Source organism: Vicugna pacos, unplaced genomic scaffold, assembly GCF_048564905.1.
Source record: "Vicugna pacos unplaced genomic scaffold, VicPac4 scaffold_104, whole genome shotgun sequence".
NCBI lineage: Eukaryota > Metazoa > Chordata > Mammalia > Artiodactyla > Camelidae > Vicugna > Vicugna pacos.
The window spans coordinates 613,846-629,550 of NW_027328784.1; the positions used below are offsets into that span (position 1 = coordinate 613,846).

The 15,705-nt window shown below is 39.9% G+C and overlaps 1 protein-coding gene across 5 annotated transcripts in view; it reads left to right on the forward strand.

Moving 5' to 3' along the window:
- The first annotated feature begins 10,388 nt into the window (after positions 1–10,388).
- The window catches only part of LOC140694779 (trafficking protein particle complex subunit 9-like), a 142,020-nt gene continuing 136,703 nt past the window's right edge, over positions 10,389–15,705 (forward strand). The window contains exons 1-3 of one of the 5 annotated variants that reach the window (XR_012070400.1): positions 10,389–10,653; positions 11,375–11,496; positions 12,527–12,592. The gene's annotated coding sequence lies outside the window, so the exon portion shown is untranslated. Of the gene's footprint in view, positions 10,654–11,374; positions 11,497–11,919; positions 11,994–12,158; positions 12,250–12,526; positions 12,752–12,933; positions 13,299–15,705 lie in introns of those variants that run through there. The other 4 variants (XR_012070410.1, XR_012070401.1, XR_012070404.1 and 1 more) reach the window with 4 other exon arrangements.

Here is a 15,705-nt window from a genome sequence, read left to right on the forward strand (position 1 = left end):
AAGCTCATGCTGTTTTAATATGTAAATAAATGTTTTTGTATTTCAATACCCTTCTATGATTTCCTGGCTCTTTGAGAAGTATTTTGCAAGATACTTAGATTACCTACTGTTGGAAAAATACAGACGTGACTTTTATGAATATAGGCGTAGTACAGTTCTGTTGGTTTTTACTACAGTGCAAGACATGAGACCTAGGAGAGCTTTGCTGCTGATTGCCAGGAGGACAGATCTCATGTCTCAGTCTCCCCTCGTGTAAAATGAAGTGGCTGGACTGGATTCTTTCCTCTTCTAAGATGAGCTTCCATGAGCCTATGTCTTTTGTTTATATTGAGGAGTATTAGCAATATCAGATTAAATACTGAATACCCCTCCATCCCCCCGAAGCAAAGTGCAGTATATGCTACATAAGCTTCTAGTTATCTGATTCTCGTTTCTCATCTTACAGTCAATTTTTGTGTTGCATGTTTCCCGGCAACCTGGAAGGTCTTTTTAGCCATAGGTGGCGCTGTTGCAACTTTTTACAGTCTTAATTTTTCTGTTTGTAAAATAAGGCTTAAACAATGTGATTTTATTTTGATTCCTTTGCTTAATGCTTCAGAATAGCACAACGTCCATTATGTCTTTCTACCTGGAAAATTTTTTCTGCTTATATCATAGTTTTATTCTTTTATCTCGCTGTGAACATTTCAGACTTGCTGTGCAAACAATGGCAAAATCGGGCTTTTCTTCTAGTGTTAGAAACCAGTGAGCCGGGATATTATAAAACAGCTAGAAGCTGCCTCTGGAGCACCATAAAGCTGAAAGGTGTGTTGAGTTCCCTGAGTATTGACCCCGCCGCTGTGTGTTAATTGGTGGGAGTTGATTTGGTACATATATGATGGGGTGTAGTTTCTTGACTTGGGTTTGCCTGCACGTGCTGACACTGAACCATGTGATCCTGAGTCAGCTCGTTCTGAGTTTTCCCCTCGTCTGTGAGAAGGGGACACTCATATCTGCTTTGTAGAATTGTGAGAATTAGTAATTATGTAACATGTTTACCACAGTGGGTATGTCAAGAGAGCTCATAAACTTTAGCTGCTGTTTTGTGTGCAGCCATCATTTTATAGTCTTTGGTAATTACAAAGAAACAAGAAAATAAGAAAAGCTGATTTTATGATGAAAGATATTTGAGGACGTTCCATAATTCCTACACCCATAATTTAGCATCAGCAGAGTCAGAACTGTTACACAGTCGCCCTGGACCAACGTTAAGCCACAGAAATTTTTGTTACTTCATATATGTTGGGGCCTAAGGGGAACCAATACTTATACACATGTTGTCTCCAGCAGCCAACTGAGAGATGACACAAAAGAGTAGGCAGGCGATAAATGTCTTCTTTGTTACTGATGAAGCCACGTTCTCCATGAACTTCAGGGCTGTGGATAAATGAGTGTCATGATACTGTGTCCCAGAAGTAGAGACTCACCCTGTCCCAGGTATCTCTGGGCCACAGCAAGCCTTCCCTTGAGAGAATGAGCCCCATCATGCACAGGGCTGTTCTGCAATGGAGCTGAGCATCCAGGGTGCTTCCCTAGGGTAGTCAACACTGGAGGGAAAGGAAGGGTTTCACATGCCCTGCTTGTCTCCCCGGAATCACAACTCAATCTGTTAATGTGAGGAGGGCTAGCTGTGGGCCAGGGGTCAGGGCTGTGAAGGGAGTAGCACTCTGCATGGCCCAGAGGAGTGGGGAGGAGGTATCCCTTCCATCAGTTTAAACAGGTGGTGGGATGGAACAGAAGGGTTCATCCCATGAGTTTATAAAAGGAGAAATAAGAATTTCCTTTGGGTATTAGTCTAGCCAGGAAACACAGAAGATGATTAGGAAGGAGACTTGTAAACCACTGTAATATTAATTTGACATTTGTTGAGCACCCAAAATGTGCTACATTCTTTTCTGAGCGTTTTACAGAAATGAATCCTTCAATCTTCTCAACAAGCGAGTAAGGAAGGTTTGATTGTTATCCCAGTTTCACAGTGTGGAAATTGAGGCACACAGAGGGTAAGTTGACCAAGGTCACAGAACTAGTAAGTGGCAGAGCAAGTATTTTAACCCTGGCTGTATGGTATTGTGGCTCCCAGAATGGGCTTTGGGTGTTTAGATGTATCTGCATCCCTCGATTTCTGTACGTCTGTGCATCAATTAGCCCAGAAAGGACAGGGAAAGGAGAGTTACACAGGTGCTCACAGTCGTGTCTCGGCAACTGTCCACGAAGAGTGCACCGTGATTAGAATTAATTGTTTTCCAGGCAGCAGATCTGTTGGTATAACAGAAATTTAGTCCATTGAATTCATCTAGAAATCCTTCCTGCTCTGCTTCTGTCCACACTTGCCATGTGACTGCCTGCCCGTGTTTGGGCCGTGGAGGAGAACATATACTCATGGTTGAACTCTGATATTGCAGTCTGGTTCATAGTTTCACATCTTCTGTTACATTAATAAGTTAAATTTCTGGTTTTCTTGCATCAGTGTCTCATGAGTTTGGTTAATGTGAAACCAGTCCATGGGAGCCCAGGGGTTATGATGGTATAAATTTTTAGCACGTTGTGGCACTTCTAGCCATGCAGACATGACTGGGGGATGTACGCCTTTCTCACTGATTTCTCCCAACAGCAGGGTCCTCTCACGGATGTGAGGCTGGGAGCTCTCTGAGTAGCTCAGTCAGAGGCCAAGTCCACCAATCCGAAAATGATGAAGTACCTGGAAGTGGGTTTAATAAAAGTAAAGGGCTTCCAGGTAGTCCGATGGGCTGTTCAAGAAATTTGGTGAAAAGCTGTCCACTGTCTGTGGTTTAGCTGCTTCTTTGCTATTGAAAAGTCTGGAGTAGATGAAGGGATTTTAAAAAGCAGAAAGGAGTGATTTCAGGTGGTACATCCACACCGGTGAGAAGTGATGGATGACCGCCTGTGTGAGGCACAGACAGTCTTACAAACTTCATAAAACAGCTTCAAATGCTCTGCCATCTGAGTGCGCTTCATATGGGGTCCAGTTCATCACTGGTCACGCTGTGAGGGCAAGTAACTGACGATGGCAGAAAGGACACGGAGGCATCAAAAAGGTCTCACTCATGTTCCCTGTTTAAAGAATGTGGCACAGTGTATTATATTTGAGCTGGTTTTTCACTGAACAGTTTTTAGTGTTTTCTGGGACTCCCCAGTGCCCCAAGGTTCCATGCAGCTGGGTGTCCCCTCATTGCAGCTCCGTCAGCGCTTGCCCTGGGCTGATGTGGTGTCACGGGAAGCAGGACGGTCAGCGTCCCCGGCTCCTCTGAGCTCCGTCTCCTCATCTGCAGAGCCTGGTTTCCCATCCGTGTCTACTTAGTAGGGTTGCTGAGAATCACACTTGATGGTTATCAGGTGTGATTTCTGGTTGTCTCTGCGATTGGCAAATAGCCAATAATTGATAGAAACTCTTGTTTTTTTTTTATTGTAATTGTGTCTCCTAGATTGCAGTGGTTTTTAGTCTGCATTTTTTTTATAACTTTACTCATTTTTAAATATGCCCTTATTTTATTTATTTATTTTTTTGAGGTACTGGGGACTGAAGCCAGGACATTGTGCATGCTATGCAGGTGCTCTACAACTGAGTAATACCCACCCTCCTTTTCTGCACTTAAAAATAAATATTGCAATACACAAAATAGCTCTTAAACTCCATCATGGGACCTGGTCTCTGTATAGGCAAATGAACACGTATACTATTTCAATAAGAATAAATGCTGTTGAGACATACGTCTCTGAATCTGTTAATGTGCTTAAAAACGATCATAGCTAGTGATAAACACGAGACTTAGATCCAGGACTTTTTAGGGTATGTTTTGCCATCATGGGAAATTACATTCTACCGAGAAGGCTAATTGGGTCTCTTTGATATTTGGATGCTTTAGCAGGTGATCAAGGCTTTCCAAAGCTGACAGTTTTGTATTTTAAACTAACTACAAAGTTATCTTCTAGAAGATGGAAATCCTAAGTTTGTGAATTTCCCAGTAATCCAGGGGGTATGTGTCTGTGTCTGTGTCTGTGTCTGTGTGAACGTTTGTGTGTGTGATTTCAGGAATGTAGAAATAAGTTCCATATAGACTTCTGATATCTTTCTCTTCCATTTCAAGGTTTAAGCATATACTTACACAAATAAATTGATTTTCTTTTGTCATTTGGCATATTGGCGGGAATAAGAGGTTCTCATACTTGTTTCAGAAGGGTTGGGAAGCATGAGCTTAGAAAACGGGAGGAGAAAGAGGCAGGGAGACACTTCACACTTTGTGCAGTATATGAGAAACAGTAGCTTTTCTTTTCTCTTTTCTTCTAAAGCAAACTGGCTCTGAATTGTAACACACTATTACTCAGAATTGCTTTTCTAATCAGATACAAGTGCCTCAGATTTTTCAAGGCAACATGAATGATGAAATGTGTTTTAGCATTTATCTTTAAAAGTAGTTTTATTTCTCAAGTAAAAGACTATAGCCTGTTTCTTCCAGCGTCTCAAGAAATTCTCATTGATCTATGTACATGTTCTATGTGCTTCTTTTCTTTTTTTTTTTTAAGTGCTTGTTTCATTGTGGTGTGAATGAATGTTTAAAATTTCTGGATTTTGATCTTTAGAAAATGCTGATTTATCATAACTGTTAAAAACCTGATTGTTCTTTGGTCCTTGTTTGGTGGGGCACCCTATTGATTACTCTTGTCTGTTAAAGAGAGAAATTCTTCCTCTAGCCTGCAGATCATTAAGTGTATGGTTTGCAGTATGCCTTTAAATTTCATTGAATGCATTGAACATGATTGTCCAGTGAATTTTGAGTTGACTCATAGTAATGACTTTGCTTTGATTCTGTGGCTTTTGCTCCTCTCCACAAGAGCTTGAATTCTCTGTTGCATTTTGTATACGTGTTCTTCACAGTGGAAGAAATTTTGCATTTTTTACAGAGGTGGTTTTTCCTAACACCTCTGAATGCCTTCTGTAATTGATACAACAAAAATCTGTTATTTCAATGCTTAATTATTTCATACACTAGTTTTTGGCTTAATCAGAAACAATGACAGAGTGATAGTAAAAAATAGGAAAACTTTCCTTCCTTTGAAGAATAGAAATCAGGTGGTCAGGCTCACCCATGCTTTGGGCCTGACACACTTAATCTCATGTCATTGTGTATCATGATTCGGAGATGGAGTTGCTTCAGGTTTATTGATTTTTGTTTTAACATTTGTGTTGAACTCTTTCTCCAGGCTTATGTATCCTGTAGAAGGGAAACAAAAGCTTTTTTTGGTTTCCGGAGTCCTGAGTTGCTGATGATAAAGAGTTGAGGTTGGGCTGAGGAACAGAGTGACACTCCCTCTGCTCCCAGCTGAAATTGATGAACAATGAAATCAATTAAGTGTATCGGTATTTGACCAATAGAAGTTAGCGAGCCCAAACTGGCTAGTTATGCCCAAAGAAAGTACTGAATTCACCTGCAGAATTAGGTGCTTTACCAAGAAGAAGCAGCTTAGAGCAATCAGAAAAATCAGTCCTATGATGAGATATAAAGTAAATATAATATCTTTTATTTCTGAAACTTTTCTACGTTAAGTTGTGTAGAGCTAAAATTAAGTTTCAAGCACCAGGAGTTAACAGTGTGGGTGGTTCTGTATGATCATTATTCAGGAATGTGCCTAGACTCTGCTAGAGTGGCTGAAGCTGGCAGGAAAAGACCTAGAGCCAGGATTTGTCACCTTAGGGTGTCCTCCATAATGGTTCCATGTGGGAGCCCATGATTGGGTTAACAAATTGTAACAGACCCCAGCCGCCTGTCAGATTTAAGAAGAAAACATATGCTTATTAACTGCTTTGGAAGCAAGTGCCTGTGCATCCTCACTCCTGTCTCCTTGCCTTAAAAAGCAGAGATAATGCTTTGCTTGCGTAGATGATGTTTTAGATAGCACTCTGCTCATCGCAAAGCAATGACCCAGGCCCACAGCTATAAAGGCTGGGCTTGTGTGCAGCTAGATACTCTATTATCCCCCAAGCAAGGACCTAGCTGGTCTGGTGGTCTGCTTTGTAATTCACATGTCTAAAGAATGTATCTTATTCCCCTCACCCCATGACTTACCTAAAGATACACTAAGCCTTTGTACTCATGGTGGATTCTACAATCTCTGTCTCATCCTTCTTTCCCCAAGTTCCTGCTTACTATCACACAACTTTTAATGACGTTTTCCTTTGATTATACACAATAAATATGGGATCATTTGAGAGGCTCGTGGAGTTGGGTCCCTACGCCCTCTCTCTTTCGTGACTTTTTCCACAGAGTCTTGAGTATTCATTCCCTGTACGTAAGACTTCTGCCAGCCAGAACCCACAGTTCCAGGTGAGAAGGATGCAGGCTTTATCTCTCCTACCCGAGGGAGAGAGAGTAGAAAATTGAGATCTGCTCTTCCGTGGTCCCTTCCTGCCCCAGGTCTGCTCCAGTTCACCTGCAGCCTTCTGGCCTCTGCTCACACTGCCTCTGTCCCAGGACTGACAGCAGCCTTTTCTTCCCTGGTAAACATTTCCTGTGCCTTTTAGAAGTTGGTCTCTTCTCTGCAATACAACCCTGGCAGATGTGATGGTGGTAAACGTGCTGGAGGGCAGTCACTTGGGGACTGCCAGGAGCCATGCTGATTCTCCTGAGTCTCTCATTCGGGGTTACAGAACTGTCGAGCAGCAGAGGAAGCCCTTTAACGTGAGGCCAGCTCAGCATTGCATCACTTTCATTTTATTTTTGAATTTTCAGTGGAGAAATTATTTGTAGCAAACTGTTCCAGATTTTTGGCTGCCTGCTTTCCTCACCACCATTTCCTTGTTGGCTCTGGTGCTTGTTGTAAGAACCAGGTTTCTTCTCTGGTTATTTCTAGCAGCTGGGCTTGCCGAATCCTTGATCTGCATTTGAAGCAGAATGCTTCTTCGTGATGTCAAGCTGATTTTCCTATTTCTGAATATTTCGTGTACACTCAGCAACTCTTTCAAGTGAAATGCTCTTGTCCAATTCTGTTAACCCATATTTGCCGATCTCCTGCTTTCATGCTGAGGGCAGTTTCTTCTTCCTGTAATAAAAGTTAGCAATTTGCATTTACTATTTGAAGGTTCTGGCCCTAGGTGCTTTTGTCCTTAACAGTTTTAATACAATTCACCCATTAAAATGTGCAGCGGTTTTTACTCAAAGCCCAGAAATGTGCATCGCAGTCAATCTTAGAATATTTTCATCCCCCAACAGGAAGCCCTGTATGCACAAGCAGTCATTCCCATCTTCCTCATCCTCCCCCAGCCCCAGGCAGCCACTGTTCTCTCTCTATGGATTTGCCTGTGCTGGACATTTCATGTAAAACAAGTTATTTCATGTAAATGGAACTGTCTATTGTGACTGACTTCTTTCACACTGAGTAACTTTTTCAATGTATTTCCAGGTTGTGGCCTGGGTCAGTACTCTATGCTTTGCTATTGCTGAATTATATTCTACTGTATATCTGGGCCCTACTGTTTACCCATTCATCAGGTGATAGTCGTTTGTGTTGTTTCTGCTTTTTGTTTGTAAAGAGTAATGGCGCCGTGAATACTCCTGTTCGAATTTTTATGTGGACATTTGTTTTCAGTTCTCTTACTTGTGTGACCAGAGAGCAGAAATGCTGGGTCATTCATAAACCAAATGTTCAACTCTCTGAGGACCTGCCAGGCTGTTTTCTAAAGTGGCCACGCTGTGTTACATCCTCACCAGCAAGGGCTGCGCGCTCCGCTTCCTCTGTGTCTTCATTAGTGCTTGTTACAACTTTTTTTTATTATAACCTATTGTAGTAATTGTGAAGCGGTTTCTCCTAGTGGTTTTGACTTGATTTCTTTTACAGCTAATGATATTGAACATCGTTTGATTGTGCTTATTGGCCATTTGTATATTTTCTTTGAAAAATACATTTTCAGATACTTTATACACATTTTAATTGAGTTCTCTTTTTCTTGTTGAGTTGTAGGAGTTTTTTCTTTTATTTGAAGATACAAATACTTAATCAGATAAATAATTTGAAAAAATTTTCTCCTCTTTGTTGTTTTTTCACCTTCTGGATGGTGTCCTTTGAAGCAAATTTTTAACATTTGATGAACTCCAATTTATCACTGTTTTCTTTGTTCCTTGAGCTTTTGGGGTAATATTTAAAATCTGAGGTATTTTATTTAAACTTTTATATAAAAAATAACTTAATTCTTAAGACCGTTCTAGGAGATGGGTGCTGTGGTTGTCCCCAGTCTATGGATAGGAGACTGAGGTGCAGAAAATTTCACTGAAATATCAGTGTCACAGCTACCCAGTGCTGTGGGATTTCAGACCCTCATGTTTGTCCCCAGCATTTGTGATCTTCACCACCATGCTCCACTACTGCCTGGAATCATTAATGAAAAAGTTTTCCTTTTTTGATTTCTTGATTGTTTGTTTTCTCATTGGGGAACTCACCTCTTCATTTTCCTTGCAGAGATCTGTGTAGGTTTATTTTAGATCTCATGTACTTATTTATTACACAGGCTCCAGCGATGATTGTGCCTAGTTGATCTAATCAATTCATACTCAAGTCTTTCCTGCTCATGACACTAAAAAGAGAGTCATGATTTACATAATGCTCAAAGAAGAATGTACTTGAGTGATTTTATTTTTCTAACCAATCAAACAAATCAAATAAAAACCCGGTGTTGGAACAGATTATAAGCCCTGCAGAATAGGGTCACTGTCTTCCTTGTGTTTCATTTGATTTGTCACAGTGTCTGGATAGTGCCTTGCTGTCCAGCAGTTTTGTGAGTATACGGTGCTCGTGAATCATTGTAAGGAAAGAATTTTGACAACAGACTGTGTTGTTCATTTCACAAGGGAAAAGATCATATAGAAATACTGCTCAGATTTATTTTAAAATTAAGCTTGGTGTTTTGAGAAGGGTTCAAGAAACCATACAAAAATCTTTTTCACTAATTTTAAATCTATCTTAGACACATTATGCATACATAGCAGAGTAACTTATCAACTAGTTTTGACAAGAGGAGTGTATTATTGATTATCTATTTTAGTTGAAATATTCTACCTGGGATAAAGTAATCAGTGCCCATAAATGAACAAATATGTTTGTATTTCTATGCAACATGGGAGCAGACTTCATATGTTTCTATATAATATATATGACTGTGTGTTTTAATCTGTCTGTCAGTGTTTTTATAGTTTTTCAGCAATGTTGTAACTTTAGAATTCTTCCATGGAAATCACCCCCAATTCTAGTGCAGTTTGTACTGTGTATCCTGTCTTATGCATGGGATTCCACTGTCCCCTCTGTGAGGAATTTCCTCTCCTATTGAGTTAGTAGCAGAGTTAAAGGAACTGTGATTTCTAGGCCTTTGCTCTCCATGTGTTTGCAGTTGGCTGTCAATCAAGATTTTCTCTTTCTTGAGTTTTCATTGTTCAATTAGAATTTTGGAAATAACAATTAATATGTTGCAACACTCTCCCTAGAAACTTGATGTGTTTGTGCTTTTCAGTTTCCAATTTACAAAAAATGTAAATTCACTCCTGTTTTTAAATAGTCCTTTTTCACTAGATATTTGTTTACTTCTTTATAGTCAAAATATTTTCTTCCCAATGAATGAATCGGTTTGCATGTTTTAAAAGATACTTTACTTTTTAAATTTCTTATTCTAACAGGTATATTCGTTGTACAGAATTTAGAAAATAAGGATAAACACAATTATAAATTAAAAATGGCCTCTAATCTCACCTGGAGATACAGTTGTAAGGTTTGAAATTGAGAATTACAAGTCCTCTCAAACTCTTCTTCTATTTCAAGTACGGTTTGGTTACTGAGATCCTCGAATTCTCATATGAATTGTAGCAGCAGATAGTCAGTTTCTGCAGAGGAACCCACTGGGATTGTGATCGAGTCCACGTTGAATATATGGATCGCTCTGGGGAGCACTGCCATCCCAAGAATGCTGTCATTTGATTCAGGAATGTGCGTGGTGTGTCTGTCCAGGTATTTAGGTATTCTTTAACTTTTTTCAGCATTGCATAGAGTTTACATTGGATTATTTTACTATATATTTTGCCTTTATACTGAGGACAAGTGTGCAAGGTACCGGGATCAGAAGTGTATTGGAGCTCCGCAGCTTGCTGCCACCATGGACGCTGTGCTCTTGCTTCGCCCACTGTACAATGTTGCACAAAATAGGACCTAAGTAACTCTCCCTTGAAAGAATGATTATATGATTGCTGGATGATGCTTGAGATTCCTTGTGATGATGTCTTTTTCCCAGAATTTCGCCTCTTCTTAACTATGCCCTTTCCCTTCCTTTCCTCCAGCCTGTGTTTCAGCCTGCCTGTGGCATTGATTTTCCTTGTCTGTGGACTCTTCCTTTCACTAGTTCGTGATAATGTTACATGTGAGATGTGGAAACTTGCTAGATGTCAAGAAAGAGCAAATCCATTGCATGCTAGATTTTTTAGAGTGTGTTATTGTATTATCGATTGAAATTAAATCAGGCTGACCCATTGAGCCATCCCCTGAGCTCTTTTTGCCTTCCTACAGGTGATACTGCTCTCGTTGCTGCATGTGCCCTTCCCCCAGACTTGGTTTTGGAGTTGAGTAAGTCACCATCACTGGAGCCCTCTCTTTAAATGATGAGGAGAACATTTGCTCTATCTCCTTGTTTGGGGACTTCGATGAGATGAGGCAACAGATAAAGAATGGAGCCCCACCTCATTCTGATCCCCGCTCTTTCCATTCCTTTCTCCATGGGAAGAGTACAATTCAAAAATATAAAGATTGTGAGCTAATGAGATAGACAAGACAACCGATCATTTATTAAATATCCTTTCATGCCAGAAACAAATGTATTATACACACAAAAAGCACATAAATTACGGTAGTACTGTGGTTACAAACGAGGGTCCGAGTTCGAGTCCTGGTCTGGAGTGACAAGTCCTGTGAGATGGAGAATTGATAGGTCGGCTTAGCCTCTCTTGGACTTGTTTTCTGTCCTGCAGAGATGGGGCTCGCTAGGCATCCCTCCCCCGTAGAGGTGCTGAGGGGTGTAAAAGACATGTGTAGGCAGACCGAGCACAGCTGCTCTTTCCTCGTAAGTGCAGGATAGCATCGCTTTTGCGGTGATGGCTTTATGACAGCACCGTGTAGACTCTCAGTGCTCCAAAGGGATGACTTGTAGATTGGAGATGGGATTCTCACTTCTGTAAATACCCAAGGATTGTGTTATTGGGCCTTGCTGATTTGACTCTATTCTTTAGAAAGTACATAATGTAGATATATTTTTCAAACATGCATGAATTTTTTCTTTTATTATTTATAGTTCTACCCTCTCATCTCTTGGTGTGACTTTTCATGGAATCCAGGAAACAGTCCTAAGCAACCTGCCTCTTCACACTTCTTTGTGGTGGTTTCCTTCCCTGACTAGAAGAGGGTTTTGCATAGGTAATTTTGATTGCTCCCCTTCTCTTGGAGACTCTCTGTTTTTCTGCCCATCTCTCACCTGTCCATCTGTCCATTTCTCTACCCACTCATTCTTCTGACTTGTTTCAATAAGCATTTCAGGCAGCTTACAGAAGAACAGATACCAAATAAACAGGTGAGAAAATGGGGCCAAGTTCATACAGTGAGGCTAGGAGTTGAGCCTGTGTGAGAGTTGCCAGCGTGAGACACACGCCTCTGCCTTGTGACTTATAAGATAGACAACATCAATGTGCCTGAAGCTCCCAGCAGACACAGGGAAACAGGGTTTGTGGGAGATGCTCATTGGCTGTGAAATAAATAAGTGGCTTAGTAGAAGCCCAGCCTTTCCAAGTACTAAGGCTTAGGAGAATATTTTAGTGTCTTCCAAAATCAGATTATTGCATCTTTTCTTTTTCAGAGTTTTATGTATAGTTGGTTTACATTCTATACCTGGAAATTTCTCCAAAACTTCTGCCCACGTGAGTCCCATGACTCGGGAATGGGGTGGTTCTGCTCATTGACGGGTGTTGGCCAGAAACGGAAAATGACATCCTCAAAGGAGCCTGGGATTTATCAGTTATGTTTTGTCAGTGCTGTAGATTTCAGAAAATGCTTTCATCTTTTCTTTCCATCTGAGGCAGCAGCGCGCTCTCTTACCAGCATCAGGAGCTCAGGGCCACGGGATGGTGGGGGCTGACTGCACTGCCGTCAAGACAGCTGAGCTAGTCACTGCAGGTGTGGTTCTTTTACATACTGCAGTTCATGCTCTTTACTAGAATGTTTCAACAGGGAGTTAATTAACTGAGTTAATTAACATTTTATAAATATGATGCTTTGTTGAAAAGACAGTCATAGGCAGAATATAAGTTGTGATCACTTTAAAAATGGTTTCATTACTGAAATTTCAGTAGGAAAGGTCCAGTTTATCTTATTTCTGCCTCTCTATAAAAGTAACAAAAAAACAAGACAGAAAAAGCAGAGGATGATTTCTGTTCTTCCTCTCGGCTTGCAGGCACCCTCACCTCCAGTGGCATCCATCCAGACACCAGCACTGACACTGGCCGTGTTCAGAACTGCCTCAGCCCTGAAGACACATCTGACAAATGGAAGGGGGCCGCGCCCTGTTACAGCAGGTGCTCTCACTTTGTGGGTCCTTATGTAACTGCGCGGTGTTATTCAGGATCGCCCTTTCTACACTTTGTGACGCTGCTGCGGTGTCTCCTAGTTATTTGTTTCTGTAAGTACTCGTGTAATTTTCCAATGTGTGGTACTAGACATCTAAAAATGCATTTTTCAGATGAAAAATAGTGTGTATTTAATATAAATGACTGAAAAAAGGGTCAAAAGGATCTATCCTGGTGCCAGTACTTAGAGATATTAATTAACACATTAACATCTATTTTCTGTTCTTTTCATCAGTGTGTATTACCTCTGTCATAAAAACCAGCGAGCAATGTGTGCCTGTATACTGTGTGGAGACCTCCATTTTCCATTCGGCTTATTACACATTTTTCTACAATATTCTATCTCCCCTGGCATGATTTTTAATGACTAGTATAGCATTCTGTCTTGTGGAGTCCTCGTCCATTTTACTTTGGACTTAAATAAACTTTTAAATTCCAAGTATACTTAACTGAAATTCTGAAAAGAGATCTGTTGTGGTACCGAAAGTCCCCTACATCCCTTCCCCTTTTTTCCTGAGAGTAAAAACTGCTGACAATGTGGAGTATATATTTCATGACCTTTATGCCTATGTCATATAAATAAACACATACATACACATATATGAGAAATCTATGTCTATGTGTGTGTATATATGCTTTATTGAAAAATAAGGCCATACTATATGTTTTCTGCAGCTCGGTTTATTCACTCAGGTATATATCACAGACGTCCTCTCCCTCCAGACTCACCCGGTCCTTTCAGATAGAGTAGAGGGTTTTCCTGATATGCAGGTTTGGTCTCTTGTGTAAGGACACCTTTCGTAGGAGCGTACTGTGGACAAGGCCTTGGACCACGCCGAAACACCGGAACTTTAGTGCCCACAGCTCACCGTGATTTACCGCATCATTGTCTTGATGGTGGACACTTAAGTTTTCTCCATTTTCCACTGTCAGAAAGGGTGTTTGACTGGCATACTTCTTATACAAACATTCCTGTGATCTTGTATGAGTATTATTTTCGTTAAGTTTTCTGGAAATTTAGTCCTTGGATGTGACAACTACATAAATCACAGGCTCCTTTCAAGTGAATCAAGAAATTCCTTCTCCTGTGGGGCATGAAAAGATGTAGAATAACTTATGTAACCAATTCTCTATCGCTGGATATGATTTCACTTCAGCTTTTCTTCTCACCATTGTAAACAGTGCTGTGTAAATGCTCTGATAAGTACATCTTTTTGAACTGAATTTTTCTAAATGAAACGATTCCAAAATGTGGAGTTCAGCCTGTGTGTACACACGTTTTTCAGAGTTTACATATCCATTGACATGTCATCCTCCAAAAGATCGCTCACAGTTTGTTCTCTCAAAGATGGACACTAGCTAGAATATCTTTTAAAAATATGTGCCAATATGATGAGCAAAAGTACTTTTTCATTGTTTTAATTTGCACTTGATGACCAGTGAGGTATTGAGCATTTTTCACTCATTAGCCATCTGACTTTTAAAAAGTGAATGATCTCTTTTGTCCTTTGCACACATTTAAGTGAGGCAGCTTCTTGTTGCTTTGTGACAGCTCTATGTATATTATGAACATTAACCCCTTGTCTTCATCAACATGTATCAGAGAGCTTTTCCTTGTCATTTTTTGCCTTTCATTTTGTTCAGTAGGTTCATTTTTGTTGTGGCCCAAAATAATCTTAAGATTGTAAATGTCTTCTTTTGGGGTTTTATTCCTGATATTATTCTTAGAAATACTTTCTTATAATGGTATAAATTTCTTCTGTAGGTTTTTTTAATCTCTAAGATGGAGATGATGATGGTACTTTTTATAGTGAAGAGAAGTTGAATTAATATGAGCAAAGAATTATATTCGTTGTTATTAGTACTTTCTAATATTCACATCACATTCTGTAATTTTTCTTGCGGTCATTATGACTGGAATAGAATTTGTTTTTTCCAGGGGATTCTCTGATTGTCCCAAGACAATTATTGAATTCCTACTTTGCTTTTTAACTTGAAATCCCACCTGTAAAGAATACTTATGTACACTAGAGTCTCTTTTTGAGCTCATGGTTTATTTTTATCAATCTTACTTTCTTACACTAGCACTATATCTTACATATTGTAAACATTTATTTAATATCTGACAGTGCGATTTTTTGATTCTCTTTTCGATCCCAAATTTTCTTGGTTAGTATTATGACTTTATTATTCCTGAAGAATTCTAATATAATTTTTCAAGTTAAAAAAAAAAAAGAAGTGCTGTCGTGGGATTTTTTAGTACTTTTGAATTATCTTTAGGAGAATGTACATTTTTACAAAACTGCTTTCCTCCATACAAAATGTTGATGTCTCTACTTTCACACCTCTTACTTTACCCCACAGTACAGTCGTGTACTTCCTCCATGTACAACATGGGCATTGTTTTTGAGTTTATTCCAGATTATTGTTGATGTTTTTGTTAATTTTTTAAGTCAGAATTTTTTGCTATTGTATATTTTAACTGTTAAAACTGACACCTAGGAAGGCAGATTCGGTTTGTAAATACTCACTTTGTAACTTCTCATTTAAATTGTAAGTATTAAGTACTTGTTACAGAATCCTTTCTTTTCTGTTTTTAAAAATTTGTTTCCAAGATTCTCAAAATGGTCATAGCAAAGTAGTATAGGTGGGGAGACAGATGGAGAGAGGTAGTGTGGCTCATGTACAAACTGTGAGCACTTTCATAGCTGTGTTTATGCTGGAAAAGCCACTGAAGAGTCCAGGATAAAACAGGGGTGGCTTTGTATGCAGTTGAAAGCCAGCTTTCTTGCCTGGTGAAGCCTGGTGGGCGTGACAGGTAGATGATCAAGGTCGAATGGAGGTTATTGGCTGCACAGAGCGCTGTGTCTGAGAACTGGAGAATATCGCCATGGGAAATGCTTGGTGCCAGGAACAAAGCAGAGGAGCTGGGGACCCTGTGTGTTAAGGAATTTCCAGCCCTCGGAGTGGGAAGATCAGACTCTGCATTCAGATCTGAGTTTGAATT